We start from the raw sequence: 15,575 nt of genomic DNA on the forward strand, positions 1-15,575 counted from the left end.
TGTCCTGGGTCCTCCCCGTGGCCCCCTCCAAGACAGCATGCCCGAAACACCTTCGAACCACCTCATCTGGCTCCTCTCGAAGACATTTTCACTATTACACTCCATCCATCCATCCATTATCTTGACCGCTTATCCCGTTAGGGGTCACGGGGGGCTGGAGCCTATCCCAGCTGGCTTCGGGCGGAAGGCAGAGTACACCCTGGACAGGTCGCCAACCTATCACAGGGCACTATTAAACTCAATTTATGATTTAATAATTTCATAATAAACAATCAGATATTTTCATATTCAGTTGCATCATCCCCCTAATATCATGGTTTGTTTTATTGGAGACCTTGGGGTCTTCAGTGTTTTAGTTATTAAACTGGATTAGGTTGATTAAAGTGCGGAGTGTACTAAAGGTCAAACCCATGCATTGGATCATTTGGTCTGTGTGTTTAAACCAGCAGAGGGCGCTCTAACATAAGTCAAACAGCTACACTGTGTCCTTCATTGGTAATTTGACTGTTCTCAATAATCTAATTTAAAATAAAACATTCTTAATTTGGATTATAATCTGCAAAATGTCCCTCTCTCCACTGCAGCTGCAAATCTCTCTTTGAGAAAAAAAGGCGCTCATTTATGCTGTTTTCTTCATTCTTGAGTTTTCCTGCACACCAACATGACTTCACAGCTGTCACTGAGGCTACCCCAGCCTTCATACGTGCTCTGATTAAAAATGTGCACTCACTTAAAACCCTCAAGACCAATACAGCATGCAAAACAATTACAGAACATTGAAATGAGGTTTCAGTTTCCTCGTATGGAAATGAGGCGAATAAAAGGGACTGATGGAAAGCAGAATAGAAAACAGACGTGCTTATCTGGTCCATCCAGAGATCAGCACAGTCACTTCTGACTCTCACACTTCAGGCTCCTCATCATGGTTCCTACCTTCTCTTTTTGACTGAAATGACTGTTAAAGGTTTCAGATAATTCACTCTCAGCTGCAGCAGCTCCCTTCAAACATCAGTGTTTGTGTGCTGCACGACTCCATGCCTTGTTCAACAGAGCATAATGTGCACATGAAACAATCTGTTTTGTTTTGTGTTTTTCAGTTTATCTGATATGTATGAGTGCACAGAGGAGTTATAATGGAGGGATCCTTTAAGACATAACAACAACCCAATCCTACGTCATGAGATCTTATCCAATAGCTGCTTTATGTGTTGCACAGGTTACACTGCTATTATTACTGAAATCCCAAACACATGATTGGATAAATCTGGATTTTTGGGCCAGGAAACATCGCACCATGTCTGAAAGCTTGAAAGGTGTTGCTCACAATCAGCTCAGAGAACTAGAGAAGGGTTTAACAATAATTGGGTGAAACTGGTTTGATCGAATGTTTGACTTTTACTTTACTTGACTTTTCAAAATCTTATTTTGACGTTGGAGAAGCTAAAAACACAAGAGAAAAGAGATCCGTCTGTAACTTCAGATTTTTTTTAAATCTACTCATTAAACTTCCTCATTGGCAGAAGATGAATGTGAATGCATCAAAGTGTTTGAATGCACAAATCTGGGGACACTAGTGTGCTTGCAGTGATGAGTCTGTGTCCATTGTGCTTATATACTACCAGTCAAAAGTTTGGACACACCTTCTCATTCGGGCTATCCATTGTGTACTAACCCTACCTCTGATCAACACAACTGATGGTCTCAAACACATTAAGAAGGCAAGTCATTCTACAAATGAACTCTTGACCATGCTCATGTTAATTAGAAACCATTCCAGGAGACCGCTTCATGAAGCAGACTGAGAGAATACCAAGAGTGTGCAAAGCTGTCATGAAGGAAAAAGGGGGCTACTTTACAGAATCTAAAATATAAAACATATTCTGCTTTGTTTAACACTTTTTTGTTCATTCAATAATTCCATATATGTTCTTTCATAGTTTTGATGTCTTCAGTATTAACCTACAGTGTTTACAATCATTAAAATAAATACAAACCCTTAAATGAGAAACGTAGAGCTGTGCAGTATTTGCACTGCATGATGCAGGCCACAGAGAGCTCGCCCCAGCATCAGAAAAAGGCCAAAAACAGTTAAATTGGGTCTCTCCCCTCGGATGCCAGGCTGCAGCATGTTTCCTTGGTAACAGAAGAGTTTGGCTGGCAGCCAGAGCCTGCAGTGTGGAGTCCCACTGCATCGAAAGCAGCCTAAATATACACCCATTTCTCACACTCATTGCCTCTCATACACACTTGTGTGACTGAAAGAAAGACACTTGATCGTGCATGCATTCACAACACAGGCATGGCCACATATGGACCGACGGTGCAGTGCTGCTGGGGGACAGAAAATAAACACACAAACACATGTAGAGAAACATGTCTGAGAGAGGAGAGCACATCTCATCCACCCTCTGACAACCTGTTTCCTCCTCTCTCTCTGTATCTCTGTTTACTTCTCCTTCATCTCGATGCAAGTTTAACCTCCATCTCAAGAGCTGCTCTCAGCCCTCATTTCAGTTGACATTCAGCCTGTATGACGCACTTTGTTAACCTGTCCTGTCCTGGTGAATAATGAGCCACGCTCACACTTTTATGGAGCAGCATCAGAGCTTGTCTTGAGAGAGTGTGTGTCTGTGTTTGTGGGTTCTTAACGTGCTCTAAGCGTACATATTTTCGTTAGTCTGTTTGTGCGTGTTCGTGTCACTGCTGTCGACTTTAAGTCCTAATAAGAACAACCACAGATGTTTGGCAGGCTGCTGTGTTTGCTTGCATGCAGGTGAATGCGTAGCCGCTTGTGTTTACAGTTCAGCTAATGTCAGAGTAGTTAGTGTGCCACTAGGCCGGCATGCATAAGACTGCTTGACGTCATAGAGTTATGTTTTAATAATCTGCAGCAGCTCCTCGGCCAAAGAACTCTGATTGTTATCACTTTGTTTTCTGTCTGTGAGATGATCTATACACATACTGTATGATGCTTAACATTCTCCTCATTACCATCAATACTGACAGCTCATATTATAGAGCTGTGCCGTCCATCTGTTGTAAATCCTTCATTTTGTTGTAATTGTCAAAAACATTTTGTATTTTAAGTCAGACTTTACGCTTCAAAGACCTCCTGAAATTGTGTGACAAAATAATTTCCAATGTCTCACAAAGAAAGAATCAGTTAGTTCAACACTGTACAGTATGTGCTCAAACCCAAGGACATACAATATAAAACAACAAACACATGAGAGAGGAGTTTGAGATATTTTTTTATGTGCTCTGGAACTCATCTCTTTATTTTTTAATGAAATTGAAAATCAGGACAAAGAGGAACAACAGATTGGAACAAGCCTGAGGAAACTCTCCTTGGTCAGTTAGATGCAGGAACAAGAAATACAGCAAACACTGGATGACCTTGAGTCAATCCAAAACTCAGAACCCATCATCCCATTTTGCCTGAAGATGCTCTGCGATACATGCTTGGAACCAACGCCAACAATTCAGTAATTCCGGTGTATCCAGCAGCTAGTGCTCAATGACTTCCAGTAAAGACTTCCTTCTTGGAATGCCTGCAACATAAACACCATCAGGTTTGGCTCATCACCTTCCACTTCATGGGTTTCAAGTACGTCTCACTCTCAGAGGAAAAGAAAACAACTTCTAGAATAGTTTGTTGAACGGAGGTTGGATCGATCTTTAGATGCATTCCTGAGAGAGGAAATCTAACTGCTGATTATCTTTTGAGACACTCAAGTTGGAATTTCTGATCTAGAATAATATCTTGGCTCTTTCATGCAGATTACTGTGTATAGAGATACATAAAACTCTGTCAGATTACCAGGATTACAGTATGTGTTCCTCCTGCTTATGCTCTCCACACTGAATGTTTTTCCTGCATACACCAAAGCTAGCTCGTACATGATTGGACAATACTACTGGGACTGTAAAATACCATAAACAGAATTTTCCTTTGCTTTAAATCTGACTTCTAAATACAGATTTTACATCTTTATGTAGGATCTGTTAATCCAGATTAATCCAAGACCAAAACTCTGACTGACTGTTAGGACTTTGTCACAAAGTTCAAACCAGAGACTGAAGGAGGGGAGGGTTGGGTGTACTCACACAGGCTGACAGGTGGATCAGGCAGGGCTCACTGATAAGGTGAGAATCAGCCTGAGGCAGGTCGAGACCTCTGGATCCTGATGATAGCAGCAAGCGTGGTATCCACCAGTGTGACTGAACAATGAGAAACAAAACAACAGCAGTTCTCAAATATAGAGCAATACATGGAAGTTAGCAAGCCGCCTTTACTCTGGTAGAATCTCAATACAACATCTGCACGTTTGAAGGTCAGTTCATGAAACAATCTTGTAAATAAAGTTAATCTCTGTGCAAGAATAAACAAGTCAGAGCTGCATGTGATCATTACAGACCAGCTGTGTTAACAAAATAATATAAAACTGTGTATAATAGATATATGTTTAAGAACGCATTTCCTAATGTTACTGTCTGTAGTAATAATAATTATAATAATAATAATAATAATAATAATAACAACAACAACAACAACAACAACAATAATAATAATAATAATAATAATAATATTAATAATAATAATAATAATAATAATAATATTAATAATAATAACAATAATAATAATAATAATAATAATAACAATAATAATAATAATAATAATAATAATATGATAATAATAAAATAACAATAATAATAATAATAATAATAACAGTAATACTAATAATAATAATAACAATAATAATAATAATAATAATAATAATAATGATAATAATAATAATAATAATAATAATAATAATAATAATAATAATAATAATAATAATAATATGATAATAATAATAATAATAATAATAACAATAACAATAATAATACATTTTTATAGCACCTTTACAAAGAAATGTTTACAAAGTGCTTTGTCAAGCTAAGCATGTTTCAATAATAAAGTAGACCTTTTGACTGATGGAGAGGAGGGTAGGAATTCTAACAATGCAAAAAAATATATACAACACAAGTTAAAAAGAATAAACGTTAATTAAACAGAATTAAGTGGTGTGACAATAGAACAATAAATCATTGTTAAAGAGTTTTTTTTTATAAATAAATAGAAATAAATAAATATAAATTGATGAGTAAATAAAAGCATTAAAGGACAATAAAGAGGTTTTCAGAATAAGAGGACGACTTCACATCAGAGAAAATAGAAAATAGAAAAGGATGAATTAGGAACATTAAAATAATAAATGAGAAAACAAATTATAAAACAATAAATAATCAAATAAAATGAAAAATAATTAGTTAGTTACATAAAACATTTAAATGATAATAAATGAAAATAAAAATGGGTTAAAAGGATGAAAATACTATTAAATAGCTGTCCACTGATAACGTACTAGCTTTATAGAATAATGTTTTATTACACATGTGTGGCTAATGGTCACATTTCCTCTGTTTGTTATGTAACCAAGCTGCTGCTGTAGCTGATTTTTAATATCTATAGAACGTTAATAAAGCCTGATTAAAGTGCTTTCATCGACAGCTATCAAACATGTTTAACCCATTCCATGCCTCTGTCACGGTCAACAACAATATTGAAAAAATAAATTGATATAAAAAACAGAATAAGATGTTTATGAATGATACTGTTTCATTCATTCTAAGGACAGTAATATTGATTAAAGAGAAGAGGTCTTTGAAACACTTTAAAATGCCATTTAAAGACTTTTACATTAAGAGAGAAACTCTGCAAATGCTCATTGGTTTATGCAGCTTACAGCTTTGCTAGGTGGCTAACCCTAACTCATGAAAGTTTTCAGTATCAGAGGTGGGAAGAGTAAACCGAAACAGTACTCAAGTAAAAGTACTGTTACTTTACAATGATGTTACTCAAGTAGAAGTAAGAGTACTTGTAGAAATAAGTACCTGAGTAAGAGTAAATAAGTACCTAAAAAAAAAAAACTACTCAAGTAGTGAGTAACTTGTTAGAATCAGAATCAGAATCAGAATCAGCTTTATTCGCCAAGTATGCTTGAACACACAAGGAATTTGACTTTGGTAAACTGTGCTCTCTTTGTACAAGGCAGAATAGGAATAAGAATAAGAACTACAATAGAAAATAAAATGAAAATATAATAACAATAACCTTAGCTATAAATACAAAGAAACAACAAATAGCTTGACTAATATGTACAGGCTAAAATAATATGATAAAGTGCAGTGGTGAGTTGCAGAGGTAGTTTTACATTATAAAATAGAAGTTAAATAATACAAAAAATAGAAATATGGAATTCTGCTTGAGAATTGTTGCATTGTATATCTACATGTATATTTACAGAGAGTATTTATCTGACAGGTATGACACTGTTATGGTTTAGTGTTCATCAGAGTGACAGCCTGGGGGAAGAAACTGTTCTTATGGCGGGTTGTTTTGGCGCACAGTGATCTGTAGCGCCTGCCGGAGGGGAGGAGTTTGAAGAATAGTAGTATCATATATAAAATTGTATTGTATTGGAAATGCTAATAACAATGTGAAGTGCACACTGCCTTTAATAAAGTGACATAAATAAGAAAATGCAAAAATGAATGCTGTTAGGCATGGTTTACTTTCAAACATTAAAGAAAGAGGAGCTGCACTGTGCTCAAACTAATGTACCCGCTTTAATTTTTTAAAACAAGCTAGAACTTCAAACTGTCTGAGATGTCATCAGAACTCCAGAACATTAATACTCCAACATTACAATAAAACAGATATCTATGCCTTCCAAACTTTATTTTTTAACCTTTAACTTATTTTCAGTACACCTTACTTAAAAACATAACTTGAAAGTACTAAAACAACTTGGAAGTGTTTAAAAAAGCCATGAACTCTGTCCTGAAGAATCTCTCTGAGGTGACTGTTGAGCTTCAGAAGGAGCTGTTTTTATCAGTTCTTACTGCTCTTATAAGTTGGTTTAGATTACTTTCCAACATTTCTAACATGCTTTTAAGATTTAATGTTAACATGTACTATCCTTAGCTTACCTAACTGATAACTAACTATAACATGCTTTTTAGATTTAATGTTAACTAGTACTATCCTTAGCTTACCTAACTGATAACTAAATATAACATGCTTTTTAAGATTTAATTGTTCTATTATGAAGCTCAAGATTTCCACCATATAGAACACAGTATGCAGCGCTAATGTTATGCGAGAGTCTGGATGTTGGGTACAGGGTAAACACGTTCCTCCAAAGGGGACGCAGGTATTACGCAGCCTCTCTCCCTAGCAGTTGGTGGAGGAGGGGGCAGAGCTACTTCTCCGTTCATTCAGTGTTGAGGCTATTTACAGCTCTGGATCAGAAGGCGCTGCATGAGAGATCGGCTGAGTATAAAACAATATAAAATGAAGAAAAAAAGGAACAGTAAAAGTAGTGACTGGACAGCCCAATGTAACAAAGTAAAAGTACCTAATTTTTAACACAAATGTACTTGAGTAGGAGTAAAAAGTACTCTTCAAAACAAATACTCTCAGAAGGACAATTTTTTGAAAAAAACTACTCAAGTACATGTAACGGAGTAAATGTAACTCGTTACTACCCACCTCTGTTCAGTATTGCTGTTAGATGGAAAATAAAGTGCTGTGTCTGCTTACACAACTCTTTTGTATGTGTGTATTTGCACAAAAAAGAAACCATTCATATGAATAGTTCTTCCAAGAAGCCTTACGTCTCCTCTCCTGATGGAGCAGTAATGCCTGTGCTTTAGGTTTGGAGATGAAGGAACAATCAAACTATATCACTATCATGGAATAAACAATGAGACAGTTACTCTGCAGGTTATGAAAGAATGCCAGTGATACCTGAATAGCATCAGCAGATCGAACACAACACTGGCATAAGCCAATGGCTGCCAGAAGCAGCACAGGTTCTCTCCTCTGTGAGAGAATACCCGGCTCAGAAGCTTCTGGAAAACCTCTGAGAAACGTGTCTGACATGTCTCTGCTAATGATTTGGTTCTCTGTGTGAAAGCGAATGTCCCGGAGTTTTGGTGGCTTTTTGGAAAATCCATCTTTTCAGGGAAATGCTTTGTCTATCTGAGCTTCTTTAAGTCCACCTCCTGTGGTGCTCCTCTGTGAGGAGAAGGGGGACAAGAAGAGGGGGACGGTCTAGAGAACAGAGAGGGAGAAGAAGAGTGGGGGGAAAAGAATCTGAGATAAGGACCGTCACATGGTCACACCCACGTGCACGATGACAACCAAAGTTCCAGTGTCAACTTTGGGTACATGTGGGTAAATGAAGGGGGTTTATCTCAGCAGCAAACACGTGCTTTGATGATAACATGTGCAGGTGTGAGTTTGTGCACTTGTTCAGAGCTTTACTATCATGAAAGACTGCTGGTGCACCTGCAGACTTTCTCAGGAAGGATACTATAATTAAAAGAAATGCAGATAAAGTATGATTTTTTTAATATTTTGCAAAAAAAAAAAAAAAAAAGATGTTATATGATAACATTTCTGCAGAGTTCTCCACAGTTTGTACATTAAACCTTCAGAGACAGACTGCATTCATTTGTATTTTTGTAAATTAACATGCAACTTTGCAGATTTGCTCGTTTACAGCTGACACAAAACACCCACATGCTCTAGATTTTAACACTTAACTTTTTTTGGCTTGTTTTGACAGAAGCAATGAATATACTCACAGCTGTTTGTGATTCAAATAAGGATGGAGTGTTTTGGACTGTCACATATAAACAAGAGACAAACAGGGAACCCTCATGGACTCCATCATGTTGTCAGATGCAGTCTGTAGAACTCGTTTTAAGACGATTTCAGAACGTTTAGATCCTGAAATTCTCTTGAATTGCGTTTTACACATTTCCCTCACAGTGCAGATCATCTCATGCTCTCTCACAACTCAAAGTACTCTGAATGGGGATGTTTTTGTAATGGTCAATGTATCGCTGCAACATGTACAAGACTACACGAATAAAAAACACAACACTTGTATCTGAAGTCATCACCTCGCCCGCTTGCTTGCAGTGATATATTCCTGACTGATACCTGCAGCGTTCACACATCATCACCTGACTCACCTGAACGTTATGTGTACGAGGAGGTTTGAAGGAAGAAGTCTGCTGTAAGTCAGGGTGAGGAAGAAGTCTGCTGTAAGTCAGGGTGTTCACTTCAACCATTTTTGTTTACACATGCAACACAGTGACACAATGTCTGGAGAAATTCAGGAGTGCATTACAGATGTTGAAAATATGGAAATCCATTTCCACCTGTAAAAAAAGAAAAAAGCCAAGATGTTAAAAGATAACACAAATGTTGTCATTATTATAAGATAAAGTCAGAATTATGAGTTAAAATGTAAAATCATGCGATGCTTAGTCTAAGAAAAAGTCTTAACATCAAGATATAAGTCAAAGTTAGGAGAAAAAAAGTCAAACAAAGAGATAAAGGGAAAAAAATATGATTTAATCATTTCCTAGTTTTGCATTTTTTCTTTTAAAGTGATGTTTTTGTGTTTTTTTGCCTTTTTTCATTAGACTAGACTAGAGAGCGGGGAAAAATATGGAGCAACTGGTAGAGGCTTGAAATTGAACCTGTGACCCCTGATATGAGGTGTGTGGCCTCTGTATATGGGGCGCACACTTAGACCACTGGGCTGACGGCACCCCCCTAGTTTTGTCTTTTTACCTCACAATCAAGGCATTTTTTCTCATAACGATGACTGATGTTGGATCCTTTTTTTCACCCAGGTTAAGTTTTAGTTTTTATTGTATTTTTTGTCATTGGTAGAAATCGGCTTCCATATAAAGGGGTTCAGGTTTACTGAAGTAACTGTCCTCCACACCGATGAAACACATGGTGCATGCAGTAGATGCTTTTGCACCAGCTTGCAGGACACTGAGGTCTCCTGTCTGCATGGTTTGAATGAATGGTCACTCTTAGCTGTGCTAGTTTACCAACCAGCTCTGGGAACAGTTTGTCCTGCAGCTGCTACAGACACTGATATTTATTAGCATAATATCACATTTCAGCATTTCTTCATGGATTATTCCCCACTTAAGGAGGCTTCAGATCTTTCTATTAAAGAGATTACAGCTTACATCTGAAAATGCTGGAGAGACCCTTTGATGGCTACTCCTCTTCACGGCCTTAAATTTGAGATGCCACTCCGATGGAGAGACAAAGGTCCGTGCTCTACAAGAAACCCCATAACCTAATGGCCCTCATCACGTGCCTTCAAATTCACTTTGACCCCAATTTCATCATGCCCTTCCAGTTCTCTTTGGGAGCCCTGCGTCAGCAGTAATGGGATGTGACGGATGTTTGAGGGCAGTTCTGTGTGAGAGAAGGAGCCGCTGTAGATCTATGTCTGTGGAGACCATGGGAAGACGATTGGGGTCCAGTTTACAAGCCACCCACCCCCCTCTCTCTCTCTCTCTCTCTCTCTCTCTCTCTCTCTCTCTGTCACAGACACACACATGAAAACTTCTCCGATCTATACCCTCACGTTTTCTACATGTTTTTTCTCCACCTTCTCCTCTGCCTGTTCCCCCATCTATAACCCGTAATCTCCCTCCCGTTCTCTGCCGTCACCTCCCCTCGTCTTTGTGATGCTTTTGTTTCTCCGATCTGCCGGAGTTTGAGCCGTGGAATGCTGCTGGCAGCCTCATCACGCCTCCTCCTCCGACATTCCCATGCTGGGTCATTGTGGACGGGATTGAACAAGCGAGGGTCACAGCCAAGGAAGTGAACTAGGAAGTTTTCACAAGAGTTCAGCTTTTTCTGTTTGCAACCAAGACTCATTCATAACAGTCCTCTTTCTCTGGACTCCGGGCCTCTAAGGGTTCAGCTCAGCAAACAAATAACAGGATTGTGTTTATGGAGAACATTGTGATGGACACAGACATGTTTGTGCTCTACTGTAAAACTACAAAGGCATGACCATTTCCTTATGGTGTTATTTTTTGCAGTTTAATATTAGAACAAAACTTTTTATTTGACAAATCCTCTAAAAGAAGCTAACAACAAAAAAATGACAATAACAAATAAACATAAAGAGGCTAAAATAACATGAACATGCTAACTGCTCCTGTAATATTTATGCTCCTGGATTCAATTTCCCTACGACAGCTGCTAACCAAGACTATGTTTATTCTTAGTGCGTACTGTAATTAGCTTGCAGCTATTAAGATAAATATACCGAGCTTTTGTAAGCTTTGTGTCTAATTTAAACTATAATGAGTTTAGCTTATTTAGTGCAACATTTCCATAATTAAGACAACCATCTTTGGTCGCAACCATTTTCATTCCACCACAGAACCCATAATTTATTCAAATTGTTTCAGAACACAAAATAATATATGAACAGAAAATCAGCTCCAAAAAGACAGTAACCTGTCATCTGTGTGTTGTTCTCTTCACACATTGTTATCAATGCATGATCCTGCAATTCCCTCATGATCTTGTGTATCCAGTTTCTTTGGGCTGTGAAAAACTGTGGCACAAACTAAAATCAGAGCACACCAGTGCGTGGGAATCAAGGGTAGGTGTATTAACCACAGGGTATGCTGGTCACCTCAGCCCCTTCATAAAGAAAGCAGCCAGAGTACCAGTGCTGAAGCTAGGCTACACCGCTGCAGGTGGAGTCTTCTGCACCACGTTATTTAGCTAGCATGAAGAAGCTTCGACTTAAACATGAATGTAAAGTTACTTTGTTTCAGTGCTGTTCCACAGATTTAGCACATGTTCCTCCCTTACAGCGCACCAACAGTGAAGTTAGCTTCAGATTTGCAGCTTTCACCTCTGCTGTTAGAAGAAAGGTTGAGGGGAATCTACTTACAGTGCAGAGTCTGATTCTCCAATCATCCAAGAATCGACTTTAAACTTTTGAAGAGCTGCACTCTATTTGTGAAAATGCAAAAAAAGGACATTTCACTGTTTTTCTATTTTATTTATTGAACTACTTTCTTATCCAGGAAACAATTCTTAGACTTGTCAGATCTGTACTAGCTTATCCTAGAGAGGCTAGACTTTTTACCTTTATTTCATTTGATCTCCCCCTTTATTACAGCAGGTCCCGAAGTTAAACTTAACTTTGAGCAAACTTAACTTTTCCTTTTTTACCTCCCTGTTTATGTCAGGAACATGCTTGAATTAGCATTTAGTAATATCTAACTCAACAGTATTGGATATCCTTGCTATTAAACTTCATGAAGATGAGTTACTTTCAGCTTTGACTTCATAAAGTGTCCCTGAAAAATAAGTATATTCATAACAGCAGCTTGTGGCAACTGTTTTTAGCTGTTCTTAGGTTGCTTTTATAATAGTATTACATCACAAAATATGCAATGATAACAATCCAACAAAAATCTATAAGGTTGTTATATTTGTTCTACTTTTAAGTTAATTAACGGCGACAGGTCTCTCGGTTCATGCAGACCTGATGGTCTTTTCTTTGTGTGGAGTCCATTTCCTAGAAACTCGGACTGTCCTCCAGATCAGTGGGACTCTGCTTCATTTGGTGGTCACATTCCTTTTGGTTTAATGTGAGAATAGAAGCCATTGATTACATGAGGTCAGGGTGTTCACACACACACTCACACACACACACATATTAGGGGGAGAGTGGGCAGCGGGTCTGTGGCTCCAACGGCCGGCTCCAGTGAAAAGATCTGTGTGTGGCGGTCGCGGCGATTCGGGGCCTTTCTCCTCAGGAGCCTTTGTGTCTCATCCAAGGAAAGCAAGTTCACAGAGACACAAAGAGACTGGAAAAAGGAGGGAAAGTGAGGGCGCAGAGCTTTTTTTTTCTTCCCCTTTTTTTTAACCCAACGCGTCTTTCTTTTTCTGACTTCAAAGGCAACTATCCATTACTTCAAGCCCATCATGATTCACGTTCTGGCAATTTGAAACAGGCTTTGCTTTTTTCTACATGCTCTCCTTTCCTTTGTACTTTGTGATGAGGAGATAAAAAGAAGATGCAGACTGAGATGCAACAGTCGTGAACTTCTGTTTAAACAAGATTTGACAGAAGTGCATCACTCTGCAGGTTTATACTTTATGCTGTATTGAGCAAAGTATTTGCAGCAGCAGTTCATTTTAGGTGAAAGGGGATAGGGTTCATTTCTACATTAAAATCATCCAATCAGCTCCACCCCTCTCCTCTCCCGGATATCTAGTTACATAGCAAATAAATAACTGCTTCCCTCTAACTCCTCTAAAATATACCAACCATCTGCTAATGCTCCATTTAGCTTTCCAAGAAAGCAGGCCATCTTGGAATAGAAACATCAAGAGGATGGATCTGTGTTTGCATTATGGTCTGGCTGAGTGGTGTAAGTGTCTCTTATCGAATGTACTCCCATTAGCAGGTTAGTGTGAGCCAGTTTTATATCCTCAGGCCCTACACACACACACACACACACACACACACACACACAGCTTTGCAGCAGAAACAGTGGAGAACACAGGCTCCTGCATAGACAACACCATGTCCCAAAGCATGCACACACACACACTGACACACTAGGATATGGTCTCTGTGGTGTTTAATGACCATTTTGTCCTACACTTGTTGCTAATGAGTGGTTGTGAGATGGGAGGCATTTCCTCCCTGGCTTTTGGTTTCCACAGAGCCCCATTAGGGTCCTCATCAATCATTGGATCACAGGCTGAGACCCTCTTCTGTGGCTGATGGCTGGCGTTGGATCTAAAGCACCTCTCTTCCTGGAGATGTAGGGATTAAGGGCCCATTTGTTCACGGCCATTTGATGGATGTGCTGAGTGCCAAAATCCCATTGATTCATGCATTTTATTAAATGCTAATTCAATTCAGTGTTGTTACTTTCCTGCGTTAGACACAGTTATACAATTTGAAAGAACATTTGGACATCCTAAGAACTTGAAAGAAGTCATACAACTCATGTCACCAAATCTCTCAGATGGAAATAAAACTGGTAATTCACTGTACATTTTAAACCCAGTTTGAAGGTGACTGAGTGAAGTCTTAACACCTCCTATCGGATCTTTATTAGCTCAAGTCATTGACCATACCGTATATTTTTATGGACAGCCTCCATCTCCTCCCATGATGAGATGGAAAGCTATAACCGCTTTGATGGTCGCTGACATGTTACTGCAAAGGTCCCTCAGGTCAGTACAGTCCACAGCAGAACAGATTCTTGGGTTGGTTATAAGGGGACACTCATGGCTACGAGAAGTTAAATAACTCTTGTGTTAGTGAACGGAGAGAGAAATCACTTTCTTCTCTGCTAATCTGGCAAAGATAGCTGCAGAAGCCGTGTACCATCTGTTAACAAGGTAGAGGCGGGTTAATGACCTGTACCGCAGACAGTCAGTAGGGGGAGCTCTAATGGTTTGGTATCACTTTGGGGGAGCTGTTGTGCTGTCCCTGTTTTATATGGCCCTTGGTGCATTGCACAGCACTAAAAGCAGTGTCAGGAACAAACTAGTTACTACCTAATTTCACATTGTTACAGAAACACCACCCGGGGAACACTCCTGTCTGCTGCCTGTGCAACAACAATAAAGGGTTGTTAGTAGCTCCCCAGATAAAGGCAAGAGAGGGGGCACCGTTGGCCTAGAGGTTTAAGCATGCCCTCCTTATACAGAGGCTATAGTCTTTGTTGCAGTGGTCACTAGTTTGACTCCTGACCATGGCCATTTGCTGCATGTCTTCCCCCACTGCTTCACAACAATTCCTGTCTCTGTTCAGCTGACCAATAATGGCAAAAATGCCAAAAATATTATCAAATTTAAATAAAATAAAAAAATAAAGGCAAGAGAGGTGGAGCCTCTGTGCTCATGTACTTTGCAGTGACATCTTCCTTGGTGCTTTGGAGAATGGTTCATGGAAGACATACAACAACAAAAAAGCTAGAAACCCTTCACATCAGGTGCTATCGTGCTCCCAACACAGGTATCTGTCTGAACTCATCAAGATTGCAACTCTTACATCTCAACAGCCATTGGCCAGTGTGATCAGGAAGGTCCACCCCCTCTAGGTTGACAACCCCACTGTACAATAAATCTGGACGGTGTTGCCACCACAAACATAAAATCATTCACCTTCAAGGTCACTATTAGCAATAACTGCCAGGATTACATCAGAAAGATGTCTCCAATCTCTCTATTTCTTCCGCTACCTTTAAATGTTTGAAAAGATAATTTGAATACAATGTCTTTGTGCAGTTAGAGCTGGTTTTGGTAAGTGAACTCCTCGTAGTTCTACACCAAAAACTGTTAAAATAAATAAAAAATAACAAAAATTAAAAATTAAAGCTCTAAAAAAATGCTTCCTGATCATTGAGGCTTCGTAAAGACACACAGAAAACAGATTATTAATCAATTTTGAGATGTATTTGATAAATATGACACATATTTTGATATCCATGTTAAACGTATATATACTGTTCTTCTCAGTCTGGACTTTCTGGCCAATTCTAAAACAGGAACTGTTCATGTGATAAAGAGTTCTGGGTAAATCTACTCTTAAAAGCACTTGTTGGACAATCACATTGCACTCCTATGATCCCTCAATAACATAAGA

Source organism: Notolabrus celidotus, chromosome 11 (genome assembly GCF_009762535.1).
Source record: "Notolabrus celidotus isolate fNotCel1 chromosome 11, fNotCel1.pri, whole genome shotgun sequence".
Lineage (NCBI taxonomy): Eukaryota > Metazoa > Chordata > Actinopteri > Labriformes > Labridae > Notolabrus > Notolabrus celidotus.